Source organism: Myotis yumanensis, unplaced genomic scaffold (assembly GCF_028538775.1).
Source record: "Myotis yumanensis isolate MYYU_CA2020_CCGP unplaced genomic scaffold, mMyoYum1.0.hap1 SCAF_11, whole genome shotgun sequence".
Lineage (NCBI taxonomy): Eukaryota > Metazoa > Chordata > Mammalia > Chiroptera > Vespertilionidae > Myotis > Myotis yumanensis.
In genome coordinates, this window is record NW_027223762.1 from 48,535,983 (window position 1) to 48,563,843 (window position 27,861).

Here is a 27,861-nt window from a genome sequence, read left to right on the forward strand (position 1 = left end):
TTTTATATATGCTTCTTAGATCGGCCAAATTATTAAAATTATTAGAATATAGACCTTTAATCTCTTTTTGTGTGTCCTCAATAATTTTTAAAAATTTTATTTTATTGTTTAAAGTATTATAGATAGTAGTATATATGTCTCCTTCCCCCCCCCATTGCCCTTCCCCCGCCCTCCCCTACCCCCCAGCACATGTCCTCACCCCACCCCCTAGACCTGTAATCTTAAAGTAACTAATTTCCACTGTTGTAGACAAGCATGGAAAAAAAATAGGGTGCATGTTTCCATTTTATAAATAAACATTTTTTTTTCAAGAAGTTGACATTTTCATGATTTTTTTTTTTGAAATTTTCATGATTGGCACTAAATGTAAGAAAAGGAAAATCATTTTAAGTGGATAATATGTGAAAGAACTGAAAGAATAATTTCCTCATGATTTCACTTTGTTTCAAATCTTGCAATCAAGGATATTAGAACTTTGACAGAAACTGTACTAATCTGTTACCTCAGGCATATTTTTAATAGTATCATCATGATTTGACCTTCACCAACTGTGTAAGAATTCTTGAGTCCTATGGAAGATTCTCTCTTTCTATCTCTCCCCCACCTCTTGTTTTCCTTACTTTTCTTCTACTACTTTCCAGGGAAACTCTAAAAGTATGCTTTAATTTTTTTCCATAGCAATTGTGAGGGAAGCTCTAAGCAAGTCTAGTTTAAAAAAAGAAAAGATTATTCCCTGATTTCTGGGGGAGGATAAGCAGTTTCAAACAGAAATGAGACAGAGATTGGGGATTCAGTTGGATATGAAAATAGCTATATTCCTTAAGTAGAGCTATGCAAACAGCTGTAAATTTGGATAATAAGCAAGGAAAGATATTTGAATTTCATTAGGGCTTTTTTCCTCTACAGCTAGCAAATATCTCACCTTCTAAAATTACTTCAATTGTGATTCACCACAATGTGCATGTAATTAAAATTGAAAAAAAATGTTTACCAGGTGAGGGAAGTTGATGAAACGAGCCAGGAGAAGGGTTTGGAAAATGTGAAAAGAAGAGCAACTCGGGGAACACACTACAATTTAGAAGGTATTTTAGGAAAGGTAATGTGCAGGAGGATTTTGATCAAGTAGATGCTGCTGGGTCAAGACTAACCTGGAGAAGCTAGGTTAGCAGGATGTTTTTGGTGGTGAGCATTCATTCAATCAATCAATCAATCAGTCAATCAATATTTATTGAAAACCGATTGTGCTTTGGCTTCTGCACCAGATCCTGGAATAATAAGTGCTGGGAGCCCCGTTCCTGTACTCATAGAGCTTATAGTCTAGAAGGGGAGAGAGAAATAAATCATAATTAACTATAGTTATGGTGAGAAGTATGGCACAATGTGGAGCATTACTGTATGGGTACATTTGGGGCTAAGGAAAGGGTTTCTGACTTGGGCATGGGTTAGTTATATGGCCCTTGTTATTGATTCAGGAGCTGGGTATGCATGCAATTAAGATAGAGCATAATTATTGGTCTTATGGCAATATGTGCATGGAGAATATTGTAGGAGTCCCCAATTTGTTCGAGATGAATATGTCAGGTAAGACACACAAAAGGATTACAAACCAAGTCCAGAGGGTTTGCAAGAGTCTACAAATTGATTTATTTGTGGAGACACTTCACAATTTTTCAGAATAGAATAGCAAATGGTAGGAAAGAACTTTAAGTTCAGCATTGCTAGAGTTTATCCATTGGTGTAATGATATTATAAAATGAAATACACAGAAAAAGAGAGGCTGATCAACAGAGGATCCTTTGGATCATATAATAGAGGCTCAATTACTATGTGTTTGATGAATGAATTGTGATATGATAATTGCTATAATTAAGACCAGGAAGATTATAGCTCTTAATAGTTGTAAATATGATACTTACACCTCTTTAAAAAACTGTTGTTTTCTTACTGAAGGGGTAGATTCATATTAGTTGGCTATGAAATTAGTACATTTAATTGTGATGAACATGAACAATAAAACAAAAAAGAATATGAAAACATAGGTCCGGTGAAACTTTTGTGTATATAGATATATGTTTGTGTGGCCTGGGTGGATGTGGAAAATGTGAAAATGTAAAGTACTTATTACTATGGGTTGGTGTCAAAGAGTCCTCACAGTGCCTGTGATGGAGAGAGTTGGTTTCTGGGCATGTCTACGTGCTGTGGAGGAACGTGAAACTATGAAGCATCCAGCACCTGTAAACATGAGGTGCTCTTGCTCCTGAGAATGAAGTAAGCACCAGGGCTGAACTGGCATCAGGGCTGAACTGTTGGCTATAGTGGCAATGCTGACACCTTGCCTCTGTCTCGAGGTAACAACAAGGCTACTTCTCCGGGTAGTTCCTTGGTGTTGTAATATAGATAAATTGAGAGTAATGGTTATCTCAGTTAATTAATGAGCCAAAGTCTCCAATTATGAAACCTTCACAGATTCTCTTTGGCCCTCTGGCAGGTTTGGAGATTTCTGAGCTTTTTGGGTGAAATCTGTATTCTCTCTGACCCAGTTGGGGGAAATAAGGAATGAGTGGTTGTATGTGTGTTTTAGGAGGGACATCTGACTCGTTCTCTGCTTCATCTGCTTTGATTAAATGGTGAGAAAATAAATCTACTAAGAAATCTATATCATCCCTTTTTATGTATGTTATCCAGAAGGTTTATCTCAGCAATTGCTTCTTTAAGCAGCATTTCCTATTAGACAATGAGTTGTCTTTAGGAGGTGGTCCTATATCTTCTGTTGTAATAGGATGTGCTTTGTTCAAAAATACAGGAGGAGGAGAAGGGAAAGGGGAGAAGGAGGAAGAGGCAGGGAGTAGGAAAGGAGAAGGAAGCAGAGGTGGAGGAGGAGGAGGAGGAGGAGGAGGAGAAGTTGATCCACATATAAGTGGACATGCACAATTTAGTTCCAGGATAAACTGTATTTTCAGTCTGTGTTTGGGAATCCATGTATGTGCAGGGCTGACTGGTACCTACATGCAGATTTTCATCTGAGTAGGGTTGCAGGGGTGGGGGTGGGGGAAAGAAGGCTTGGCCCCTCTAACACCCACATAGTTCAGGGTTCAAATATAGAACTGATATGTGAAGAAAGGAGAGAAATTGGCTGGGCCGGCTTAGCTCAGTGGTTGAGCGTTGACCTAGGAACCAGGAGATCATAGTTTGATTCCAAGTCAAGGCATATGCCTGGCTTGTGGGCTCGATCCCCAGTGTGGGATGTGCAGGAGAGAGCCGATCAATGATTCTCTCTCATCATTGATGTTTCTATCTCCCTCTCCCTTCCTCTTTCTCTCTGAAATCAATAATATATATATATATATTTTTAAAAAGAGTGGGCCAAAGACCCTAAGAGACACCTTAAAGAAGATGTAAATGAGTATATAAAAAGACATTCTACGTCATATGCCATCAGAAAGATGCAAATTAAAATAACAATGAGATACCGGTACACACCTATTAAATTAGCCAAAATCTGAAACACCGACAAAATCTAATTGTGGTGAGGTTGTAGGAACTCTCATTCATTGCTGGTGGGAATGCAAAATGGTACAGCCACTTTGGAAAACAGTTCTGCAGTTGTTGTTGTTGTGTGTTTTTTTTACAAAACTAAGCATATTTTTACCATACGATCCAGCCATCTCACTCCTTGGTATTAACCCAAAGAAGTTGGAAACTTATACAAAATCTTGCACAAGAGTATTTATAGCAGCTTTATTCCTAACTAGAGGCCTGGTGCACGAAATTGTGCGTGGGAACAGTCCCTAGGCCTAGCCTGTGATCAGGGCCTTCATCCCAGGCTGCCGGCAGCCTGCCTCCCCCAACCCCCGCCCCCCCCCCCCCCCCCCCCCCGGCCACCTACCCTGGTTCCCAGTTTGCCACCAGCAGTCAGACATCCCTCTCGCAATCCAGGACCAGTGGTTCCTAACCACTCGCCTGCCTGTCTGCCTGCCTGCCTGATCTGCCCCTAATCGCCTCTGCCAGCCTAATGGCTCCCAACTGCCCTGCCCTGCTGGCCTGATGGCCCCCAACTGCCCTCTCCTGCCAGCCTGATTGCCCCTAATATCCTCTGCCTCCTCAGCCCCCACCACCGTGGCTTTGTCCTGAAGGAAGTCGGACGTCCAGAAGATGCCTGGCTGACCTGGTCTAATTAGCATATTACCCCTTTATTAGTATAGATGGTAAATGTTAGAAGTACCTAAGGTATCCTTCAGTTGTTGAATGAACAAATAAGCTGGGGTACATCCAGACAATGGAATATTATTCAGTGCTAAAAGGAAATGAACTGTCAAGCCATGGAAAGACATGGAGGAACCATAAATGCATATTGCTCACTTGAAGACAACAATCTGAAAAGGCTGCTTATCATGTGATTCCAACTACCTGGCATTCTGGAAGAGGCAAAGCAATGCATTGGAGACAGTACAAAGATCAGTGGTTGCCAAGGGAAGTGAAGGTGGGAAAGAGATGAATAGGTAGAACACAGAGGGTTTTTAGGGAAGTTCAAAATACTTTGTATTATATTATGATGATCAGTATATGTCATTATATGTTTGTCCAAACCAATAGAATGTACAACACCAAGAATGAACCCGAAGGTAAACTATGGATTTGGGGACATTATGATGAGTCTATGTGGTTTCATCCTTGGTAAAAACAAAAAGTACTAGTCTGATGAGTCATGTTGATAATGGGGGACTATGCATATGTGGGAACAAAAGATATATAGGAAATCTCTGTACCTCTTGCTCAATTATATTGTACACCTAAAACCACTCTAAAATAAAGTCATAATAAAAAATTCAAACATATCTAAAATTAAACAAAGAAAAATTACATCTTTGCTTAAACCTCCAAGATATCAGTATTCTCACAATGTTATTATATAAGTAATAGTGCAAGATGAATGCTATCTTCTACTTTTCTTTTTCTCTTTTATGTGTCTGTAAGATGTAAATGTCCACGGCATAAAGATTTTCTCTTGTTTGCTGTCTAGGGGAAGTGCTGTCATTTTTCAGTGAAATAGAAATGTTTTCATTGACATTATTTCCTAATTTGTAAGCATATAATAATGCTGAACATATAGACATTATTTTTTCAAGTTCATAAATGCATATATGCACTGAATTCTTGATTTAATAGATACATTGCTTTAAAAGTACCCTGTATAACAGGCACCGTGCTTGGTTCTGGGACTGTAAAAATGAGGGAGTCTACCTGTTTGAGGGAGGAACATAGAAATGATGCTGGAGGAATCAGTGGGCCAGATTTCCCAGAACGAGTGGGAATGAGATTTTTGCGATATCTTCAGAAAATGAATTTTGTAAGACTGTACAGGAGGTTGGGATGTGGAAAATGGTTTCATTGGTATGGAGTTACATTTCCCGGGTTCCAAAGTCCCCTGCCCCATAAGCCAGTTCTGGAAAAGGTACAGCTGGGAATTCGGCAAAGCCAGAAACAGGGCCATTGTCCAGAGTTTCCATTCCATGTTATAGCCAGGTGTGGTTCAGTATCCAGCTTAATTAATGTCCATTAGTCCATGTGAGGAGTCCAATATGACTGGGGGCCAGGTGGGCACAGCAGAGCGCACTCCCTGCCACAGGAGAGCCATGAACCCTGCGCATGTGTGAGAGAGAAGAGAGGGAACTTCCTTGGTTTGGAAGTTTGTATATTCAGTTTTTGTGCACTTGCAGTGGCCACACTCATTCTGGTCACTGACTGGCTTTCAGGTAATCAGGTAGGCACCTCCCCACGTCACTCAGTCCTTACTGGGTATGAGTCTAACCTGCCTTTGTCCATTCCCTTCCCCTATCAATCAGCAGGGAATAGACTTGGAGAATGTTAAATGCAGCTCTTTGGCAAAGCTGTATAATTGGCATGCCTATATATTTTCTCTCCCCTTCTACTCCTTTCCAGTTAAATAATAACCAGGTAATTGCAACGGCATCAGAAACACGTGATTAAAATAAAGAGTAAGTTGTTGTGTCGAGCAGTCATTATCTCTGCCCGCAGTGGTGTGTGAACCAAGACACAGAAGACAGAAGACAGCATGCTTTTATTGACACCTAAGATCACTCGGAGTTTGTCTGCTAGGCAAGAGGGGCATACAAAGGGAAGAGTTTTGCCAAACCCTTCATGGGTAAGTGGGCATGTGTCCTAGGAATAGCAGGTTGGTTCGTGTGTGTGTGTGTGTGTGTGCGCGCGCATTGGGGTCTTGAGGAGATGTGAAAGATGTGGGAAATGCATGTATGATGGAGGAGGCACGAGAAGCCTATAGTATATTGAGCAGTTAATCTTTTGTGGTTCAAATGATTTAGAAATTGTTCACAGAAGTAACTCCTAGTCCAAACATATTCCATTGATGATTTATTTTTGGAGTCTATTGTTAATTTATGTGGTGTTTCGCTACTCATCATGAACTTGTTAATATTTCTTGTTCAAGGTTTTTTACACTTGATGTCTTAAAAAAAACATGCTTTTAAATAGACATTGTGCTTAATGAGGGGAAATATACTATTTTTTGAATAGCCTTAACACTGTGCCAACTCATAAGGATGTTATAATATGTAATGATGAATTCTTTGCTTAACAGGATGAGTATATACTTATATAGTGTAGATTTGTTAAAATAAAGTATTCGTGATTAGAAGTCATTCTTGGGAAGGTGCTTGTGGAACTTAATTGATATTTAGATCTAGGTTTTTCCTATTTCAAAACACATTTAAAAAAATTAACAGTCTGAATTTGGTGAACTTGCCTATGGTTGACGAAATTGTCAGTGTTGGAATAATCGAATTTTTTTTAATAAAAATGTCATTGAAAATCTAAGCATGCTTTTGAAGAATTAATGACATTTCTCTTGAATGAGGTCCAGGCTGAATTATTTTTTTTTGTTGTTCCATCGAAGCAATTCAGATTATTCCTGCTGAGTTCTCATTTCAGCCATGAATATGACTTAATATATACTAAGTGATATTTTTCTCCAGTGGAATTTTTCTCCTGTGGCATTTAGATAACTTCTACGTTACTTTTTTTGGCCTTCATCAACTTTTACATTTTCTTTTGTCTGACGTTACTATTTATGATTATTTCTATTCTTTTAGATTTTTTTTCCATGAGATTTTACCCTCTGGTCATAGGCAGCAGCTTCATCCTGTTTCCCACTCTTCACAGCTGTGCCCTTCAGGCATATTTTGCAGAAACCCAATAACTCCGCCTTTGGAGCCCTGATGGGTCTGGTGAAGGATAGTATAAAAATAGACGGAAGCCGATCACTGTGCTGCCGAAACCCCACTTTATTTCCTCTTGCACTGAGAATAAAGTCCAGATATTTACCCTTGTTCTGGTGCCCTCTTATGACCCGTCCCTGTGTCCCTGTCCCTGTTCTCATATGCCATCTTCCCTTCACTCTTCCACGCTGGCCTTGGCAGTTGCCCAGATATTATGAGAACTAAACATGATAAGTAAGAGTCATGAGAATGGTGTTTTATAAGTGAGATAATTACTGGAAGTTGAATTTCAGAGGTAAAAGCTATTAACATAAAAAAAACCATTGAAACCTGTGAAGAATTTCTGTGAGTTTATTTGAGCCAAACTGTCGACATATGCTGGGAAGCAGAACCTCAACAAATTGAGATAGTGCTCCGAAGAATGGCAGGTTACATCTGTATTTATACATTGCAATCAAAGGAGGGAGGTAGGTGGGTTACATGAAATTCATTGGTTATAGATTAAGGAGGTGGGATAAAGCAAAGTGTGTGTGGGGGGTTAACTGCTGGGATTGGATAAAAAGTAAAATGATAGACACATACTTAGGTGGGTGCAGGAACAATTAACATGAAAATGAAGGAATCTGTGGTATGTGTCCTGGCACCCAGCACATTAGGTTGTGCCCCAAGGGGTCCAGAAAAAGGGAAGTCACAAGTTACGCAGACACTTCAAGGGTATGGTATCATAGATGCAAAAAGACAGATAGGCTCAGTTAAGGTAAAGGTTGATTAACCTTGTCAGTGAAGATACTGGCCTAGGACGTAACTGCCCCACCATAACTGCTTATAGTTAAAGTGTAATTTCAGACCATCCTTTGTGGTTACTGTAGGTCTCTGAGTTTGCAAGACTGCCATGCAGGCCTCCCCTGAGCTTGTCAGGTCAGCATGTGGCCCTGTCGTCCACAAAGCTATGAAAAGTAAAGTTTTTATTTCAAAAGCTATAGTTCTCACTTACCATTAAAACAACTTCTGTGCAGAAGAGTAAAGAGTACTTGTTTCCTAAACTCGTACTGACACTTTTCCAGATGCTTTGATCTTGAGAACATTTTGGTGATCTTTTTCAACCTTAGAAGAACGCAGCTTTGAGTTGATCATGGGAATAGTACTGGAGGTTGGAGTAAAAAAGAATGGGACCAGGTGCTGAAGGCATCAGTGATCTGGGTGAGTTGAAACCCAGTGTCCTGGTAGATGATGGAGGAAGGAAAGGCTGTTGAAGGGAAGCTAATGGGTATCTGCTTGTGTGGGTGTGTGTTCATAATGTTTTTTCTCTTTTGTCCCTAATTTTCTGTATTTTATGTTTTGACATCTTGGTGCTTTGCTAGTCCTGGAGATACTGCACCTCCCAGGGCTGGTTAATTCCTCAAGATAGTAAACAACATGCCTGGGAACATGCCTTTTATATGTAAACCAAACATTTCAAAGCTGATATCTACAACCACCTTTCTTATCTAGCTCTCACACACCAAGACCACCCCTGTATTTCAAACTATCTGATCCTAAACATACTGAAATGAAATTTTTGGACTGGAACCTGGATTCTTTGTCCGCTGGAGTTGAAGAATGAATCCAAGGACTGAAGATGGTATAGCAAAGGTAGAAATTTATTAGAGAACAAGTACAAACTGCCACGTAGGGAGGGGGAAGAGTCCCACAGAATGGACTCCCACGTAGGGAGGGGGAAAGGGTCTCACTGAATTCTGAAAGGGCGAGGGCTATGCCCTCCATCTTGCCTGTATCCTCCATGTTGGGGCCACGTGCGGCCTTCTTCCCGGAAGCCCAGGCCTCTGCTGGCCACGCCCGGGATTTTAAACTAACCAATGACAATCAAGGGAAGTGCGCGCCATAGATATGACCACATCCTGTGTAATGGGTCACCAGCTCGCACCTGGCCAATCGGCGGGGGGCACAGCCCCCTCTCCCGCCCCTACTCCAACCCTCTATAAAACCCCTGGTTCGAGCAGACTGCTCTCTCTTTGCCACCTGCTGCTGCGTCAGTAAGGAAGGTAGAGGAGCTAAGCCTGGGCTTAAAATAAAAGACTCTTTGCTTTTGCATCGGGCTGGCTGACTCCCTGGTGGCTTCTTGGGAATCTTGAAATCTGGGCATAACAAATTCCTTTTCCCTATGGCTTATAAAGGCTGCAGATCCTGGTGCCTTAGATTGGTTACTATAGTAACTCCTAGGCTTAAAGGTCGAACCACACAGAGACATGTGAGGTTTTCCTCCCCTCTTTCCTTATTATTTCCTTATTCCCTTTGGGCTTTCTTCTCCTTCTGGATGAAGGGCTTCCTTCTCTTTATTTTGTAAATATAGACCTTTTGCTGTTCCCAGCTCTCTCATTCTATGGAAATGTACCTGTTGCAGCTTTTCAGCTCCTCTATTCTATGGAAATATAACTTCTGCTGCTCTGTAGCCCTGTGCTTCTTCCATGGTCCCCTTAATTTCCAAAATTTCTAAAATTTCCTAAACCCTGTATTTTTCACCCCCCAAAATTCCTGTTTCAGTACTCAGACTTTTATTCTGCCTGAGCCATTCCTGCTCTTGGAAACCACAATTAAGGCTCTGGGCCATCCTCCACCTTAACCCCCTTTTGTCTCCTGACCCTGGTATTTCCCCATGTGGCCCTGCAGTACATTGATGCCTCCTTATCTTGGGACCCACGAATAATAAATCTTCTTTCAATGGCATTGAACTTTCCATGTCATAACTCAGTCACCTCTATGAATTAACTCCCAGGCACATTTACAACAATGACAAGACGCTACATATTCAACCACAAAGAACTGGGCAGGAAGCCCAGCCTGTGTTGCTCAGTGGTTTAATGTCAACCTATTGAAACAGGAATTTTTTGGGATAAAAAAGACAGGTTTAGAAAATTTTAGGTATTTTAGAAATTAAGGGGACCATGGAAGAAGCACAGGGCTACAAAGCAGCAGAAGGTATATTTCCATAGAATAGGGGAGCTGAAAAGCTGCAACAGGTATATTTCCATAGAATAAGGGAGCTGGGAACAGCAAAAGGTCTAAATTTACAAAATAAAGGGAATAAGCCAAAACCGGTTTGGCTCAGTGGATAGAGCGTCGGCCTGCGGACTGAAAGGTCCCAGGTTCGATTCCGGTCAAGGGCATGTACCTGGGTTGCGGGCACATCTCCCAGTGGGAGATGTGCAGGAGGCAGCTGATCGATGTTTCTCTCTCATCGATGTTTCTAACTCTCTATATCTCTCCCTTCCTCTCTGTAAAAAATCAATAAAATATATTTAAAAAAAAAAAAAAGGGAATAAGAAAACAATAAGGAAGGAGGGGAGAAAAACCTCACGTCCCCTGTGAGGTTGACCTTTGAGCTCAGAAGTTACTATAGTAACCAATTTAAAATGGAATATTGACCAATTAGAAGGGATATCAGGACTTGCAGCCTTTATAAACCTTGGAAACAGGATATCTGCTGGACTCTTTACCCCTCCCCTGGTGGGAGTCTATACTTGTTCTTCAATAAATCACCTACCATTTTCCATCCGTGGATTCATTCTTCTACTACGAGGGACAAAGAATCCGGGGAACTATCCTGCCCAGTGGAACACCGTGTGTTCCAGTCCAAAAATCATGTATCACTATGAACCAGGAGTCAGGGTTTGATTCCTGGTCAGGGCCAGGGCATATGCCTGGGGTTGTGGGTTGGATCCCCATTGTGGAGCATACAGGAGGCAGCCAATCAATGATTCTCTCTAATCATTTATGTTTCTATCACTCTCTCCCTCTCCCTTCCTCTCAGAAATCAATAAGAATTTATTTTTTAAAAAGAATTGGGCAGGAAAATTAAATAAAATACCTTACCATGTGCTATTTAAACACAGAAACAATAGTATTGAAAACTGATCTACAATGTGAAAGAAACAATAAGCAAAACAGGTTATTTAAAACAGTGTACGTGTTGGTCCCAATTTTAAGGGAAAACTTTCTATGATGAATAGTCTGGCATGAACTACATCAAAGTGTATTGAGTATGTGAGTGGAATTTGAGCTAATTTTTTTTTCTGTTAATATTTTCTATTTTTTCTCCAGTTAGTATGAATCATTTTCTGTAATTCAAAAACCTAATATTGAAGTGGCATCACTTGCCTAACTTTTCCTCTTTGGGCCTTAGAACCTTGATTGAGATGCCGACATAGAGCCTCTGATTCCAGGTACACATATTCAACGTTGCTGTGTGGGTGGACACTATGCTTCTTTCTGCAACCAGAATATTTTTTTGAAATGGATGAGCTTGTCTCTAAACTGAGAATTATGCCTATTTTACAGCACACATTAAATGATAAAGAAAGAGTAATCTATAGTGTATTTGGAAGAGTTTCCACTTCTTCCTTTCTGAAGACTGCTTAAAACCCTTCATTGTGAAGGCTGCGGACCTGGCTGAATTCTTTTCTCCAACCTGTGGGCTCCTGTTTTGTGTTTACCATGACAAGTACCATGGCAGGTTTTTTGTTCTGTTTTCTTTTGCATTTTCTCAGGCTCCTTTGTATCTCTGTTGTATTTCCTCAGCATTCCCTCTAAGCATGGGCATTTCGGTGGCTTACCCTTTCTCCCATATGCTGTGCTAATAATGCTGTCCACCTTCTGTGTTATCTCTTAATTTTGCTTTTATCTGTCGGTTCAACTAAATGTCTACTTAGGTGTGTTTGCAGTCTTGCAGGTATTCACTCTGCCAGCGCATGCTTGTTACGTAGGACCCGTGTCCTGTAGACCCATGAGAGGGATGTGTACATGTCTTGTGTGTGGGTGGGTCATTTATTCTTGGACTCCAAGCTGCGATGGTTTTCCCACTGCTCAGCATCACAGAGCCACTGCATGTCTCCCAGGAAACACCTTGGTAATATTTGCTGTTTAACCAGGGAGTTGGTACATAACAAACAGGTTCATATATATATGAGAAAGAAAATTGGGGGGTGACTTTAGGGGCTTATAGCCTAGTTCAGTATCTAGTTAAACAGTGATCTTACTTTCCTATTCTAACTGACTTGGGTGGAGCTGCAAAGCCCACCCCGAGGGGCCCTCCACAAGAAGATGCATATATCAAAACCTCCCCACATTGGCAGTGTAGGCTTTGGATCAGAGTCCCCTGGACTAGCAACGCTGTGTAATAAAGGTTTACTTTCCTGAATCCTCTGGGTGCCGGCTGTCGTTCTCCTGGGCCAATGGCCACAACATATACGGGGCAACCGTTTTAGATAGTAGAGGAGTTGGTGGCACTTTTTTTCTTGAAAATTTAGGAGAGCTTTAGATGGTTTTGTTTTAGAAATATACAAGAAATTCTAACTCTTCTTTAAAAAATATATTTTATTGATTTTTTACAGAGAGTAAGGGAGAGGGATAGAGAGTTAGAAACATCGATGGGAGAGAAACATCGATCAGCTTCCTCCTGCACACCTCCCACTGGGGATGTGCCCGCAACCAAGGTACATACCTTTACTGGAATTGAACCTGGGACCTATCAGTCTGCAGGCTGACGCTCTGAGCCAAACCGGTTAGGGCAAGAAATTCTAACTCTTAAGAGACACAAAAGGATTTAGTAAACTGGACAAATAGTTGGGACTTAGGAAGTTCAGAGCACCCTAATACCTTCCTCTTTTTTCTGTGTATACTCTCCAGAGTAGGAAAAATAAATCAGCTCAAATCTGAAAAGCTGAAGTGCTGGCTGGTTATTTTTTATAATGGTTCATTTTCTGAACCACTCACTCCTTCCCCCACCTAGTCTTCCTTGAAGCAGTGTCTCAGCTGGTTTTTCCAGTTGTTATTTTTGTAATCCCTTGGATGAAATAACAATTTCAGGTAAATTATGTTTTCCTGAACATATGGTGTATTCCATTGAGGATAGATGTGTTTTATATCCCTTACACTGTAATTCACATATTTTTTAAACCTCTTTAATTTTCATGTTTCAGCTGACTATATAATTAAGGGTATATATTTCTTGATTGTAAAATAGGACCAATAGTTTCATATACATGTGTTTTGTTTTTTCACATTTAGATCTCTATATAAAGCTAATTTAGTTCTTTCTAAGAATATATTTTTAGGTCTTTTTATGAAAGCAAGAATTAGAATGATTATCATTATTTATAAAATACTGCTTAGTATAAAAGTAACTCCAAAGAAATTATAGTAACTCTGTAAAATCGAAAGTAGAAGGCACCTAAAAATTCATCAGCTTACAAGAAACTATACTTCAATAAAAATTGTGTGTAAAGCCAACTTACTTTATTTTTGCTAATCCTCACTTGAGGATATTTTTTCCATTGCTTTTCAGACAGAGTGGGAAAGAAGGAGGGAGGGGGGGAAGAGCAGGGAGTGAGAGAGAGAAGCATCATGTAAGAGAGACACATAGACTGGTTGCCTCCTACACACACTCTGCCCCGGGGAGGGGGGGGGGGGCCCTGTTAAGGGGCGGGCAGGGAACAAACCTGCAACCCAGGCATGTGCCCTTGACAGAACCTGCGACCATGTGGGGCTTGAGCTGACACTCTAACCACTGAGCACATTGGCCAGGGCAAAGCCAACCTATTTTAGAACAAAACTTAGAATGTTGTGTTTACATTGAAACAAGTCCCCAAACAGAAAATTCTAGATAAAAATAGACCTTAAAGTGATGGTAAATATATTTCCCTAATTGGTCAACAAATGTGAGGATTAATAGTGTGTTCAGCGGTATGCTTCTGTTTTGCTTTTAACCTATGCTGGCAAATCCATCAGACTGGTGGTGGCAGGTGCAATGTAAAAACCAATTCATGTGGCCTGAGACATGGCATACAGCTAAGTAAGGGTGTTATAGTGAGCATGACTAGCAGTTCCCAACAGAATCACTACTAAATATTTTCATGTGTGAGCCAGAGCCATACACTTTTTGTCACAACTACTCAACTCTGCTATTGTAGCAGGAAGGCAACCATAGACAACACACACACACACACACAAAAGAATAGCTGTGTTCTAATAATACTTTATTGACAAAAGCAGACGGTGGGCAGATTTAGTCTGTGGGCTGCAGTTTGTTGACCCCATTCATATGTATCACCAGTCCACCAATTTCAACGCAAGGGAAGCTATTTGAAAACAGTCAGTAGTAGTATGTCAGTTAGGAGGGTTTGGGTTGCTAATAATATAAAATCATATTTATAAGCTTACCTCATTTTATAGTACTTCGGAGGTGTTGCAGTTTTTACACACTGAAAGCAAAACCCTCCACTACCAAATATATTATGAATTTATGATTTGACTTATTGTGATCTTGAGCCAAACCCTCAATATCCTGGAGGTATGCCTGTCCTGTTTGTAAAGCCAGGATGGTTTTAGTCTTGGCTAAATGAATGTATCACTGTCATAAAAAAACAAAGTGCCATTCTTCCTTCTACTCTGTTATCCTCAGCTGTTGTCATTATCTCCCCTCATTGTCACAGCAGTGTCACATGTAGTAACAATCCTGCGAAGGGAAGAGTCCCATGTCCGTCTCTCTTCCAGAACTCCCCAGGTGGCATGCTGTCAGATTGCATTTGGGACCAAACGCAAACTTGAACTAAAAAATGCCAGAGCAGAAGTTCTGATTATTTAGATTTGCACACAATTGCCAGAGAATAGTTATGATTCTCTTTCTTGGGATGGAGAAGGGTCCAGCCCTGACCCAAACCTACAGATACCCAGCATTTGAATAAATTGAGATTGTGTTTAGGAGTAAGTGCTTCAGGGGGTTAGTGGAGGAAGATGTCTGTGCAGTATAGTGTTTTTCCCATTAATTATATTATACTTTAAATATAGTTCAAGGCCATTCATTTTCCTCTGTTTCTCATCTAGTCAAAGGGACATTTCATGCTTTCCTGTTTTTGGTCAGAGATGAGGAAGGAGTAATAACCAAGGTTCTCCCCATTAAAGAGCCATGCCTTCCTGAGAGGTCTTGAAAGATAGTATTTAAATTTGGTTAACCAAGATGACTTGGTAGTCTTTCAGGAACCTCTTAAGCCCTTGGATAATTGTACATAAGATATCATGTTTTGTATTATCAAACCTGTAAGTACTCTGTTGAAAAACGTTCATACTGAACTGTGATAATTATTTATTTTTGTGCTAAAGGGAATACAAAAGTCCATCTGGTTCTTTCAGATGCTGCTGCCCTCCAATTTCAGATGAGGGCAGGTGAGTTGCCAAGGGGACCACTTGGGTGGCTGGGGAGTAAAGACATAAACATAAAGATAAACTGGGTTTCTGGCTTCATGTGCTGCGTTCCCTGCGTTCCATCACAGCATTCCTGCAGCGGAGCGCCTGCTCAAAAAGGAGCCGGTGCTTGTCGGTGCGGATGGCTCTAATTCAAGTTCTGAGCTTTTTCCTGGAGCTCTTTCTGAATTTGGAGCTCTTTAAGCTGTCAGTAGTGGGTTGAGCAAATACATTTAGATGCACCTATATTTACTTTAGTCACTTTTGAAGAATGACAGTGCAATATTTTGTGGGTAAATTTGTTCAAGAGACTCTGGTTCCCATCTCCCTCACAGCACATCAGCCCAGCAGTGCCAGTTTTATAAAAGCCTGTTTTATGCCAATCATATACTTACGTGTTGATTCAAAAAGTATTAGATTTTTAGTCCTGACCTGAAGGAGCTCAAACATTCTAGTGAGCTCCTGACCTGAAAGAGACAAATGAATGAACAATTAAAATAGTGTGTGATGTGTATAGCACAGTATAGGAAGTGCGATGTGCTGTGACAGCAAGGCTGGGTCTGAGCAGGTCAATAAATAATGCCTGAGTTGACTCTCAAAGGATAACTGAGAAAAGTCAAGTACTTCCAACGGGGAATATGCTTCCCTGTAGGTGGGTGGAGTGATGGGGCAAAGGTTTAAGGCATCCAAGAATATGAAGTTTGGAGAACAGCTAGCAGGTCACTAAATCTGGAGTTCACAAAGACTTAAGATGCAAGGTGGATGAATGCTGAGCAATAAGTCTATGCTGGAGGACAGTAAATATCATTGCAACTTTATCCTTAGGCAAAGGGAGTCATTAGAGACTTTCAACAGAGAGTGACATGCTGTGATTCATATTTCGGAAAACCCACTAAGGCTGAAGAATAAGAGGAGGGAATAGAAGGGGCTGAGACTGAAGGCAGAAGAGGCTGTTTCAATAATCGGAAGAAGAAATGACGAGACCCATCGTTAAGGTGGTGTTGACAGACAAAAAAAGAAGTGACATTTTTGAAATACTGGAGACAGAATTTGGTAGAGTTGATAAGCCTGTCCATGTAGGATGTAAGAGAAAGGAAAGAAAAAATGGCACCTACATTTCTGACAGAGCCTGATAGATAGTGGTTCTGTTCATTGATCTATGAATACGGGAGTTGGACCAATTTGGGGTGAAAGATGATGAATTCAGTTTCAAGGATGTTGCTTTGAAGTGTTTGGGAACCTAGTAAAGGGTTGCATAGAGGAAGCTGGAATTGAGGCAGGAGCTCTGAGCTAGAGAAATAGATATGGGAGTTTTCAGCATAATTGTAAGCCTTTGACATGAATGAGACCACCCAGAGACTGTGTGTAGAGCAGGGAGAGACAAAGGACAATGATGGAGTTTAGAGGACCAACATAAAGGGCATGGGAATAGAAGAGGAGGTTGACAAGAAGACGAAGAACAGGATGCCAAGAGGGTGATGGAAGACTAAGAGAGAGTGATATGCTTAAAGCCAAGGATATAGAACATGGTTAATATTGTCAAATACCACTGAGATGTCAAGATAAGAAGTGAAAAGGGGCCATTGGATATTTTGAGATGATATGTTTTTAAATTTTTATTTAGGTATGGAATATGTGATCATTATATAAGTTGAATATATGTACATATATACACAACCATATATAAATACATATGCATATATAATTATGTGCAACTTAAGAATTGACCTAAATCCCACCACCCAGCATTACTTCTGTTAAATTTTTGATATATATCTTCCCAGATTCTTTCTATGTGCAAATCTATACTCTATTTAGAGATAGGTCTATATATAACAAAATGAGTTCATACTATAAAAATATGAGACACTGCATGCATTTGCTTGTCATTCTTTCCCAGAGACCATGATGATCTTCTCCTCATCTTCCCAATTTTAGCACATAAGCTGGTGAAGCATACGGTGTCCATTGAATTAAGCAGCGAGGAGATCATTTGTAACTTCGAAAGGCTTGTTTCAGTGGACTGGTGAGGGCAGTAGCCAGATTGCTGTGGGATGGGCAATGGGTGAGGAGGTAGAATGAACAGTATGGACTGTCCTTTCAAGAAGCCAGGCTGGGAAGGGGAGGGGCAGTATAGGATATCAAGAGAGGAATAGGATGGAGAGGGCTTTTTGTTTTCATTTTTCAGTTGGGCAAGACTTTCCACTGACTAGAGGGAGCCAGAAAAGGGGGAAATATTGAGGATCCAAAGAGGAGGCTATGATTGATAGAGTGAGTCATGAGAAGGCAGACAAGAATGGGGGGTAGGGAAGAAGAAATAAGCTCCATTTTCAATAAGGCAAAAGGGAAAGAGGTGAAGGTGGGAAAAGTTGTGATGAATTTGCGAATGGGTCGCCTGTGGTGATGCGGGTCACCTCAGAGAGAATATGGCGGATGAATACGTAGTTATTCATTTGATAAAGGCATTTTTTTTTAACTTGCTTGAAACAAAGAATTGCCATATTGAACTGGATCCATTGTCTGTCCACTTGTATCTTGAGAGAGTTGCTAAAGATGCCAGCTAGAAAGATCTGCTCTTCTCTGACAACCTGAAAGGTCATGAACGGTCCCCAGATGCTTTAGTTACCTTAAACAATCCACTAGGATCTATCGTCCACGTATTTCTCTGAAGCTACTTGAAGCTGGATGTTTTCTTAACTTGCCTGCCCCCTGAGACTATCTGCGAAATAAAGTACTTAACTGAGGGAAGTTGCATTGCACTTTGAGACAAATCCTGGTTGAATTCCATTAACCTTGGGAAAGTGACTTAACGGCCTTGCGCTTTCGTTGCCTTGTCTGTACAATACTAACAATAACACACTTTAGCCAGTGACCAGGAGTGTTCAGTGAGATCTGTGCTGTTGTGAATACAAATATCCTGAACTGAATGGAAAGCACGGCTACCTCCAGATGTACATATTTAACGGAGCCCCATTTGCATTTTCTAAATACCAGGATGCATTTTATTTTTGTATTTATAAAAATATATCACCTGAGGTCTTTTCTGGCCCATGAGCCTAAAATGAAATGTCACAGAGGAACAGAAGGAAACCTGGGTTATTGTTTTCCTTTTTCACATACGACTTTTTATATCAACAGGCTTGATAAGGTGATTTACCAGGGTTTCTGTAGCCTGAGTACCACTGGTGCTGAAATATCAGTCCTCACTATAGAAGACTTCTAAACACATGTAATTGCTATTATGTGTTATGGCCTTTCAGGTCTGGTAATTCACTTGCAAGGGGCAAGGATAGCACAATGCAGGCAAATCATCTCCCATGTGCTGGAGCTGCCAGCAGACGCACAGCAGTATCTGTTTCTGTTAGACCCGGTGAAGAAGCCATTTTCCATGGGAAACTGAAAGAAGCATGGGTGTGTTAGGTTTATATCATTATTTCTCTGTGAGTTTCTGCAACTTCCTTCCTTATTAACTGACCAGAACATGTATGGATTTAATGTTGAATTTTAAAATAAAATACAGTACCCCACTAGAGCTTGCTTAAACAAAGTTCTTAAGTACTAAGTAATCTTACAATAACTAACAATATACAATAGCTCTTACCCAAATATCTGCTTTTATTTCTTTATGTTATACCTTTTAAAAATGTTTTATTAATTTATTTTTTTAGAGCGAGAGAGGGAGGGAGAGAGAGAAACATTGATTTTTTTGTTCCATCTATCTATTTATACATTCATTGATTGATTCCTGTGTGTGCCCTGACCGACTGGGGATCAAACCCACAACCTTGGTGTATCAGGAGGGCTCTCTAACCAACTGAGTAACCGGCAGCGCCTCTATGTTGTATCTTAATATTCTGATTACTTCGACTTCTTGACTCCCCATCCTTGGGTTACTTGAATTTTTTTTCATAATCTTGCTCATTTTTGTTTTTCAGCATTTTTCCAGCAGCAATTTAGAAGGCATTGGTTATTTTACCATTTTGTTACATAATATCACTCCGTCAGTACCTGCAAAATTTGGTGCTGCTGGTTATCTCTTTATCACCTGACCTAAGTGCCAAGTTGAAATGGAAGGTTTTGGCCCTACTGTTGCCCACCCCCAGCTGAGCTCACTCTCAGAGCACTCCTCTCTTGATGGATGATTCCTGCTTTTCCGAACTGATGAGTGAGAGCAAGTTTTATCTCACCATTCAGCATTGATGTTTTCCTTAGCACCTACCTGGCCTCAAACACATTGGGTGGCTAGTTCACGTGCACTGAATGAATGAATGAATGAATGGAAGGGTAAGTGGATGAAGGAAGGAAGAATTGGAACATATAGGATTTGTCTTCTCTTCTAGAGTATTGAAGGTATTCTGAGGAAGGAAAACCACTTTTTGTTTTGATTAAAACCATTACTCTCTAGGAAATGGATCCCACTATTGAAAAGACAAAAATGGATACTTGAAAAGAATTAGCTATTTGGGTCATGTTTTATATGTGTATGCTTAATCAGTTATGAAGGTTCAGATGCCTGTATTCTACAGATGATAGAAACAAACCAAAAACCTTCATTTGTGCCCTACTGAGTTTGTAATCTAGTGGGTTATGTAAAACTAATGGCAATTTCTTAAGAATGAGCCAGTGAAGAATAAAGTAAGATCTTTTGTAACTGACTGTACAATCCAGTAGGAATTTAAGGGTTATGGTGAAGATACAGTGTGAGAATGTCAGTATTTGGATATTGGAGGAGGAAAAGGAAGGTGTCCCCGGTGGGGACTTTGGGAAGCAGTATGAACCCTGAGTTATAATGTGCTCCAAACCTGATTGAAGCAGATGACTTACGTTAAAGAAATAAGATCTAATAGACAATGGTCAGATGTTGAGTTAGGCCTTCTTACAAATAGGACCTGTTACAAAGAGAACCCAGGACTTATTGGAGAAGAGAGTTAAGCAATCATCTTGGTTCTCCTAGAAAAAGAATGTTTCAGATAAGTAGTTTGGAGTGAATTATACTAAAGAGCAAGAGATAATGAGAGCAATTTGGTGGTTATTTTGCTGTAATCTGTATATGAAATGTTGAGATTCTGTTGAAGATTAGAGTTGCAGTTATTGCCTGTGGAGTTCTAATTTATAGGAGGTTAGAAGGACACAGGCTAAATTAATTGCCAAAGGAGCTGTGTTCCAATTAAATAGTTTGAAATTACTTTTGGACTATAAAGATAAATCTTCAGAATATGCTGTTTGAAATATTAACAGTTTTTATTTTCAGTTTTTAAAATCTATTGCCCAATTCTGAATTGCATTGTTGCTGAAGAATACTAGACAGGTAGAACAATGTTAGTTAACCGTTGGTCAAGTATATTTTGTATGTATATATGTATTATTTATTTATTTATTTATTTATTTAATAAAAGGCACAGGGCATTCTTTATTTTATTTTTAAATATATTTTTATTGACTTCAGAGAGGAAGGCAGAAGGAGAGAGAGCAAGAAACACCAATGATGAGAATACATCCTGCATGCCCCACACTGGGGATCGAGCCCACAACCTGGGCATATGTCCTGACTGGGAATCAAACCATGACCTCCTGGTTCATAGGTCGAAGCTCAACTGCTGAGCCACACCTGCCAGGTGGTCAAGTATATTTTGAAAAACTGTGTCCCTGGTGCGACTTTGGAAAGTTAACATTGCACATAGGATAAGCTCTGTCTGCCTGGTTACCACTTGTGTTCATACCCCAGTGGAAAAGAAGCCATAATTTAGGAGTAGATTGAGTCTCTTTATGCTCCAAAATGAATTTATAGTAAATGATGAGGCTATGAATGTAGTGAAAAGCAAGCAAATGAATTTGACAGATACCAGCTTTCATTTTGAATTTAAAATTGCTGCATTTCTATTAACATTCTCCTGGAGTAGTGAGTTTCTATTAAGTTAGCACATAGTTTTAAATTTTATGAGTATGCTATTGTAAGTATAAAAACCCATTTCAGTAAGATATGGACATGGTTATTTCTTTTTTAATCAGCAAGCTCTAGGCTATGTATTGTTAGTCTAAACTTGTCATCCTGAAAGTCTTCAATCTGGGATCTTTCTTCGTATACTCCTTTTTTTGGGGTGCAGTTTCATTTATTTGGATAGAAGACATAAGATGCTTTGAAGAGGTTATGATAGTTTGATACTTACTTAATATGTGCTTTTAAAAAAATTAAGGTATGCTTTAGTAGGGATTTATGCTTAGAGGTGAAGTACTATTACAGCCTTTTGAAATTATTAGAATGATATTTTGTTCTGCAGTGGGTCTTTTTGGGTGTTTTAGAAAAGGTTTATCATAAATAGAGGTCTTGCAGATATTTTAACACTTGATGGTAGTGTTAAGCTTTTCTTTCATCATAGCAGAGATAATTGCCCTACCCCCTTCCTCTGCAGATAATGAGGAACAGTTGGAAATTACACAGCCCTTCAATTTTGAATAAAAATGGTGATGGATCCTCTCATTGCAGCAGAAACTTGCATTCAGGTCACCTTTCAGTTCACGAGCCAGGGCTTTGAATGGTTATTATGTAGAGGACCTTGATGAGCAATGTGCTGCCTTTTTATGGTCAGAATAAGAGAAAATGAGCTTAGATTCACAGAGTTATGGAGGAAAGTAAGAAGCAGGACTTGTCCATAGTTAGGCCATTAGGTTAGGCCATTTCCATACTCAGGGTACCACCAGGAAGAGTGCCCAATATCCCTCTCTCCCTCTCCATTTATACCTCTTCTGTTGCAGGGAAGTATATTCTGGTGGGAACCAGGGTGTCCTTTCCTCTCTAGGGATATCTGAAGGATAATCAAATGCCTCCTTACCTGCCTTTGTTTCTCAATTTCCTCTCCTGCCTGTGATGCCTACAGTCATGCATACTCAACTGTAGGAAAAAACCCCTCTTACGATTGGGTACCTGATTATTAGAGGTACCTTTTTGTATTAACAACAGAAAATTGGAAGTGCTATTGTACTTCAGATAAAATATTTGGAAGATTTAATTCTGTAGCTCTCCAATCACTTCCAGTTATCTAGGAACACAGTTTCTTTGGAAACATTTATTCTCTATTAAGCAAGTATTTCTTGACCCCTGCTTTTACATTCTTCACAGTGATCACTACCATGGTGGTGAGTCTAACAAGAAAAGGGTCTCTAGCTGGTGTGGCTCGGTTGATTGGAGCATCATTCCATACACACAAAGGTTGCAAGTTCGATACCCGGTCAGGTCACATACCTGGGGGTTGTGGGTTTGATCCCCTGTAGGGGCATGTACAGGAGGCAGCCGATTGATGTTTCTCTGTTCCATTGATGTTTCTTTCTCTCTCTCTCCCCACCTTCCTCTCTCTAAAGTCAATACAAAGCATATCCTCAGGTTAGGAAAAAAAGAAAACAAAAGTTATCTCTTGGAGAGCTCTTGGAACTTCTGGGGAGATTGGGGGCTACTGCACGTGTGATTGAAAAACCTTGTGTGATTTTGCTGTGGCATTGTACTTCCCCGTTGAGAAACACTTCAAGGCATTGGATCCGCAAAAAGGATAAGTAACTTTCAGAAAGTGAAACAACAACAATTGCAGTGATAATTGTAATAACAAGAGAGGTGTTTTCACACAGATGCTCAGTATCATCCTGATCACTGCTCCCCTGCTGGCATGCGTGGCCTTGGTCTGTGTTTACAACAGTGATTCTCGAAGTGTGATTCCTGGACCAGTAGTATCAGCATCAGCTGGGAACTTGTTAAAAATGAAGGAAAAAAACAAATGCAGATTCTCAGACTCACCCCAGACCTAATGAATCAGAAACTCTATGGATGGGTTCCAATGGTTTGCGTGTGAACACGTCCTCAAGGCTGTTGTGATGCACATGCAAATGTGAGAGCCACCTGCATTAGTTTTCTATTTCTGCTGAAAAAATTAACCACAAACTTAGCAGCAGAAAACAGCATAATGTATCAGCTGGTAGTCTCTGCAGGTCAGAAACCCAGGCAGACTTGTAGGGCTCCTCTGCTTAGCCTCTCACAAGGCTGAGACCCAGGTGTGGAGGGGGCTGTGTTGTTTACTGGAGGAGGCGCAGGGGAAGAATCCACTTCCAAGTTCATCCACGTTTTTGGTCGAATTCAATGCCTGGTGGCTGTAAGACTGAGGTTCTGTTTCTTTCCTTGACTGTCAGCCAGGGTCTGCTTTAGTTCCCAAAATCTAACCACATCCCTCTCCATGTAGCAACAGCGGGTCAGGTCCTTCTCACGATCCAGTCACTCTGCCTTCCTCTTCTGTTTCATACAATGTCCTTGTTTGATGCATCTCCCTGATCGCTTCACTTCTATCCATACATAGGAGGAAGGTATTTTTAAGGAATCAATTTTACCTTGGGCCCACCTGGGTAATAGGTAATCCAGGATCCTCTTCCTATTTTATTTTGTTAATCCTCACCTGAGGATATTTTCCCCATTTATTTTTAGAGAGAGTGGAAGGGAGAGGGGGAGGTGAAGAGAAAGAGATGGGGAAAAAAAGAGAGAGAGAGAGAGAGAGAGAGAGAGAGAGAGAAAGAGAGAGAGAAACCTAGATTGAACCTGCAATGCAGGCATGTGCCCTTGACCGGAAATTGAACCAACAACCCTTCAGTGTGCGGGCCAATGCTCCAACCACGCTGGCCAGGGCATCATCTCCCTATTTTAAGATCCAGTGGTTAGGAACCTAAATTATATTTGTGAAGTCCTCTTTACCACGTACTGAAACATATTCACAAGAGTAACACAAAGGGGCCAAAATTCTGCTTACTTGGCATAGTTCACCATAGAGTATTTCTGGTGGCTTTGCCAGGGTACAGTGTTGCTTACTTGATGGCCCAGCATCACTGCCAGCTTCCCATTCTCACCACATGGCACCCAAGGTGGCTGGGGGAATCTGAACTCAAGACCTCCCTGTGTCACCAGGAAGTGAAGCCCCTTTTCCCACGAGGTCTGCATGTGTATCAGGGCACCTGCCATCTGTGTCTCTCTAATTGTATCTAACATTCCTTTGTGTCGCTCCTCTTTCCCTCTCGCTTTCATTCTCCAGAGGGGCTGGCTCCTGTTTTTTATTCCTGTCCCTATCTCTATCTTCCTGCCATAGTCCAGAGCCCCATGGCGATGCTGGCATGGACTTACGCCTAGGGATTATTCTTTAGAAACGTAAAGCCTAGTGGTTATGTCATTCTCCATAGCCAGGCAGTTTATTTTCAAATTTTGTGATCTTGGGTAACTTTCTTAATTATTTTATGCCTCAATGTCTCTATCTGTAAGTGGGAATCATAATAATGCCAGGTCATTAGCCAGTATTATTATTACTCATGGAAGAAGCAGTATGATTCAGTGTTTCCAGGCCTCATTCTTGAAATGCTGAAGAATTTTATTTTTTAATTTATTTTATTTAAAAAAATATATATTTTATTGATTTTTTACAGAAAAGAAGGGAGAGGGATAGAGAGTTAGGAACACTGATGAGAGAGAAACATTGATCAGCTGCCTCCTGCACACTCCTTACTGGGGATGTGCCCGAAACCAAGGTGCATGCCCTTAACTGAAATCGAACCTGGGACCCTTCAGTCTGCAGGCCGTAACTCTATCCACTGAGCCAAACCGGTTAGGACAAATGCTGAAGAATTTTAGAAAATTCTCTCTTTCTCATGTCTCTTATTTTCTCAACAAAGCTGTTTTCAAACATCTTGTCTTGTGGGATCTCCATTGGACCCCACCCCAATGAGTCCTTGAACTGGCTAAGTCATAATAAGTCAGTCATCATTGCAAAGAAAAAAAATAATCATATTTTTCATGTGTAATTATTTCATTGATTCTTAGAACAAATTCATGAATTATATAAGATTATTATCCTTGTTTTAGAAAGGGTGAAATTGAGGCTTAGTTTAAGTAACTGGCTCAACATATTAAATGTGGAGATAGGTGAATGGACCCACTAGTAGTCATTAACTTCTGAATTTGCCTGTCAACAGAAGCAAACTACAGCCCATGGGCCAGATCCGGCCCGTTTGAAATGAATAAAACTAAAAAAAAAAAAAAAAGACCATACCCTTTTATGTAATGATGTTTACTTTGAATTTATATTAGTTCACACAAACACTCCATCCATGCTTTTGTTCCGGCCCTCCGGTCCAGTTTAAGAACCCATTGTGGCCCTCGAGTCAAAAAGTTTGCCCACCCCTGAGCTAGCCTGTCATCTGATAGAGCCTCACAGAGTTTGTTGGTAATAGTGCTCAGTGTTGGTGAAGGGAAAGAATCTGAAGCTAAAGCCCTTGAGGTAAGCAGGTTGAGATGGTCCCTGGCAACTTGAGAGCATCCTGGACCATTGCTTGGCCAAAGGACCATTGTGGAAGGAATGGTGAGAACTCAGAAAGGTGAGGCAGGTGGTTCAAAAGACCTGTTCCAGGAATATCTGGACAGGGGAATTTCTGCAGTGAGTTATGGACTACATCAGCGTACTTGTCATATGAAGGCATTCCTTGGCATGGCCAACCTCGAGAGGTTTTCTGTTCAGGACACTGTCCAAGGGAACAAGGCACTTGACCCTTTGCTGCTCCTAAGGGAACTTGCTTTACTCGTTTTGTCAGGTTTTGCTTTTTTGTTGTTGTTTCTGTTGTTAATGGCAACTGGCTTCTAGCATTGTAAGCCACGCCTCTTCCTTACCCTCATGGAGTCTGAAATTATCTAAGGTATTACCATGTAGGCTGTATTACCCCCTTTCATGGATATGAAATTTGATATTTTTCAAGAAGAAAACCTCAGAGATTAAATCGCTGAGAGCTTGTTCTTGGGCTTGTAAAATTGTTGTATGGGTTTGTTTTATTCCAACCTCTGTTTTTCACTCTCACTGTGTCCAGTCAGTATTCTAAGTCTCCCTACATACAGCAAATAAAATATGTACTTGAAAAAAAATCACATCATTGAGAAAAAATGTATTGTGAGCAAAACAGACTCCATTACTTGTACAGATGTGTAGTGTCAATTTGAGGCTCATTGTGGGGGCAAAAATATAAATTGTCCTCCCACTTTCTAAGTTCTTCTAATAATAAGCTCTGGGCTAATAATCAAATTAACAGAGACAGATTAACAAGAGAGATGTCCGAAGTTTACTATGTGAATGCACAGTTGGGGGTGCCATCCATAATGAGACTCCATGAAGCATTAGGCAGTTGAAGTTTATAGGCCATTTTTAACAAAGGAGAATGAGGGCGGTGATGGGGAAGAGTAGGCAAATTACAGATAGGTAAAAAGAGCAACATACTTGCAGGCAAATTCCTGCGAGGCAACCCAGAAACCATGGGACATAGGGGATGTAGTTGGCAGGTTTCTTTGGGAGCCTTTCTGTCTAATGCTAAGGTGAATATGCTGAGTCCCTCATGGAGCAGGCTGTTCAATCCTAATCTCTTAGGCAGAAAGGGGGAGGGTCAAAGGTTTTTTGGGAGTCTTTTGTTTCATAATAACCAGCTTAAAATCAATTCCCTGCCTGGCCAACGTGGCTCAGTGTTTGAGTGTTGACCTAGGAACCAGGAAGTCAAGGTTCAATTCTTTGCCAGGGCACATGCCCAGGTTGCAGCCTCGATCTCCAGTGTGGGGCATGCAGGAGGCAGCCCATCAATGATTTTTCTCTCATCGCTGGTGTTTCTATCTCTCTCTCCCTCTCCCTTCCTCTCTGAAATCAATAAAAACATATTTAAAAAATAATAAAATCAATACCCCAAAAGGCACATTTTGGCGAGGCAAAACTTTGGTCCCTTTCAGTGTCATTCCCTCGGTAGAAAAATGAAATGATTTGTTCTCTCGCTTTCTCATGGGAGTCAATCTGGTTGTTTCACATAGAGGAGTATAAACTATGGACATCTATTTTTAATGGATGTTTCCTTATTACTCCTAGAGATAAAGCATTGCAAAAAGACACTTAAGTTATGGAAAATAATAATAATTATAATACCTAATATTTCCAGAAATGTTTTCTTTCCATGAAGTTATTTAGACTTAGAATCTATAGTAATAAAAGCATAATATGCTAATTAGACTGGAAGTTGTTCTGGACGAAGCCAGGGCTGCGAGGGAAGCCTTGGTCCCTGGTGCCAGTGGGAAGCCAGTGCCGGCAGTCAGGGGAAGGAAGGCCTACTTTTGCATGAATTTCATGCATCGGGCCTCTAGTACTTACCATAATTTTCCATTTGAGAAAACTGAGGCTCAGAAAAGGTAGGTAATTTGGGCAACATCACAGAGGTGATAAATTGTAGGGCTTCAGTTCAAACAAAAGTCTAGCTGACATCATTGTGTATTTGTTTCTAAATAATAGGTAATGACAAAAATCCCAGTGCCATACAATAATAAACATTTATTTCT

The 27,861-nt window shown here is 40.5% G+C and overlaps 1 protein-coding gene and 1 non-coding gene across 3 annotated transcripts in view; one reads left to right on the forward strand and one right to left on the reverse strand.

Moving 5' to 3' along the window:
* The window catches only part of CTNNA2 (catenin alpha 2), a 1,104,237-nt gene that overhangs the window by 97,489 nt on the left and 978,887 nt on the right, over positions 1-27,861 (forward strand). The gene's annotated exons all lie outside the window — the stretch shown is intronic.
* On the reverse strand, positions 17,344-17,446 carry LOC139020214 (U6 spliceosomal RNA). Its single transcript, XR_011473227.1, has one exon. It is a non-coding gene; the product is annotated as a U6 spliceosomal RNA (small nuclear RNA).